Here is a 2,500-nt window from a genome sequence, read left to right as displayed (position 1 = left end):
GGCGGGCCGGGGGGCGAGCGTCGAGCGACGGCGGCGGCACCGGGGGCCGCAAGCGCGACAGCCGAGGGGTGTCGCCGTCTTCGGGGGGCGGCAGCTCCTGGGGGGGGGGGTGGGGCGGCGCCGGCGGCGGCGCCGTCTACCCCCCCGCGCGCGGGACAGGGCTGTCTCCGGGCGTTCCGGGCCGTGGCGCGGGTGTGCGCACGGCGTTTCGGGCGGCGCGGCGGCCGGACCCGCGAACCTCCCCTCCGACCCGGCACGGCTGCCTCTCGAAGAGGGAGCCGTGGCGGGAAGGGGGGGGCGCGAGCACGGTCTCGGCCGCTGGCGCCGCCCGGGGCGGGCGAGGCCCCCCCCCGGCCGGGTCGCGTCCCGCGCGAGCGGGCGGCCCGAGCCACGTCTCTCCCCCCGGGCGCAGCGCCGGGCTATCGAGGGAAACCCCGGGCCCCGGGGCTAAGGAGGACGAGGTGGTGGCGGCGGATGCCGGGCGCGCCCCCGCGGGCGGACGCTCCCCCGAGGGCGGCAGCCGGGGGAGGCACCCCCGCGGGGCCATGCAGGTCGTTTCCCTCACCCCAGGGCCAGGTACCTAGCGTCCGCGCTTCGGCGGCCCTCCCTCGGCCGAGTCCGGGGGTCAAAGGCCAAAGGAGCCGGGCGGCGGTTTAAAGACTCGAGCGGCACGGCGCGAGCCGCGGGGGGGGCGTCCGCCCCCGCGGGCCGCCGTGCCGGAGAAGGGGGGGCGTCTCGCTGCCCCAACCTGCCCCCCCTCTCCGCGGGCCGGTCTCGGCGGAGAGACCGCGGCGCGGGTCGGCCGCGGCCGACCTGCCCGCCCTCGCAAACGGGGCCACCCGCCGGCCGGAGCGCGGGCTCCGCGCCGGGGGAAAGAAAGGCGCGGCGAGCCCCCGCGGGGGGGGGCGGCCGCCGGGGGGCCGCCCCGCGCCTTTGGACGCTCGCGCTGCGGCCGCGCTCGGGGCGCGCCGCGCTCCCCTCTCCCGCTCCTCGCCCCGCCCTCGGCGCCCAGGGAAAGAAAGGGGGGGGCGAGCCACACCCCCCCAGGCCGAGCGGCGGCGGCGCCGCTCGGCGTGCCGGTCGGTGCCGGTCGTCCGTCGGGTCGTCCGGGAGGGTTCCCCGGCCGCATCCGCTGGCGGCCGTCCCGTCCCGCGTTTCCCCGCCCGTCGCTTCCGTCTCGAGGGCGGGCGCGCGGCGCGGGGGCGTCCCGCTCCGGGTCTTCGCGTGGAAACGGGGAGAGTGGGAGCCGCCCCCCGCGCTCAGCGCCGTCCGCCTTTCCGCTGGGGCCGTGCCGGCGGCCCCAGGGGGCCGAGGCGAGAAGCGGCTGCGGCGGCGGTTTTCGCGGCGGCGGTGGCGGCCGCCGCCGCCGGGCGGGGTGGCCGGGTTCGCCCATCCGGCGCGGGCCGGTGGGCGGCCGCGCGTCGCCGGCTCGCGCTCCAGTGGCCGGCCGCGCTTCCTCCGGCGTCGGTGGAAGGCGGCGTCGGCGCCGAGGTTCGCCGGCGGGGCGAGAGGCGACCGTGGTGGGCGGAGCCGGCTCGTCGCAGCGCGGGCGCAGCCGGGCGTCCGGCTCCCGAGCGAAGGCGGGCAGGGGTCGCGGCCGGGCGTGCCGTAGCCTCCGGGGGGAGGCCGGTCCGAGCCCGGGCGCCTGGGCCGCCCACGAAGCGCGCCAAGGGTGTGTGTGTTGCGTACGTTTCCCCAGGGTCGGTCGGGAGCGCGGGCTCCCCCGCCCTTTGGCCGCTCGGGGTTTTCCGTTGTTTTCCGTTTCCCCTGTGCTCGTACGGTCAAGCCGAGGCGAGGGCCTCTCCGTCGCGCCGCGTCGCGCCGCCGCGCCGCGCCCCCTCCGCGCGTGCGGAGGGGGGTGGGCGGCGGCGGGGCCGGCGGTCGGTCCGGCCGTCCTCAGAGAAGGGGCCGCTCTCGGCGAGCGGTCCCGGCCCCTCCGCGCGCGCGGGGCGGTGCCGAAACCGAGACAACTCTTAGCGGTGGATCACTCGGCTCGTGCGTCGATGAAGAACGCAGCTAGCTGCGAGAATTAATGTGAATTGCAGGACACATTGATCATCGACACTTCGAACGCACTCGCGGCCCCGGGTTCCTCCCGGGGCTACGCCTGTCTGAGCGTCGCTTTACGATCAATCGCCGTCTGCGCCGCCGAGCCCCCCCGCCCCAGCGCGGGGGGGGGGGGCCGGCGGGCCAGCAGCGGCGCGGCTGGGGTGCCTCGCAGGGCCGCGCGCGCGAGCGCGCGGGCCTTCGTCCCCCTAAATGGAGACTCGGGGAGCGCTCCGAAGCTCCCCGCTCCCGGAGAGCGCCTGCTGGACGGAGCTCGTCCCCGCCGGGCTATCGGCGGTGGGTTTGGGGAAGAGAGAGCGAGAGCGAGCTTCGGGGGAGGGAGGCGCGGGGCGGCGATGGCGCGGGCCTCGCCGCCGGCCTCCCGCGCGGGCGTCTGTCTGCGGGTGGGCACCGCGGGGGTGCCGTGCCGCACTGACGCGCGCGCGTGCGCGCG

General features: G+C 79.3%; 1 non-coding gene across 1 annotated transcript; it reads left to right on the top strand.

Annotated features, from left to right (window-relative positions):
• Window positions 1–1,968: 1,968 nt before the first annotated feature.
• Window positions 1,969–2,121, top strand: LOC142359466 (5.8S ribosomal RNA). The gene has a single exon (XR_012762381.1). It is a non-coding gene; the product is annotated as a 5.8S ribosomal RNA (ribosomal RNA).
• The last annotated feature ends 379 nt before the right edge of the window (window positions 2,122–2,500 follow it).

The sequence above is a fragment of the Opisthocomus hoazin genome, unplaced genomic scaffold (genome assembly GCF_030867145.1).
Source record: "Opisthocomus hoazin isolate bOpiHoa1 unplaced genomic scaffold, bOpiHoa1.hap1 HAP1_SCAFFOLD_141, whole genome shotgun sequence".
NCBI classification, from domain to species: domain Eukaryota; kingdom Metazoa; phylum Chordata; class Aves; order Opisthocomiformes; family Opisthocomidae; genus Opisthocomus; species Opisthocomus hoazin.
This window is presented reverse-complemented; position numbering and strand designations above follow the sequence as displayed.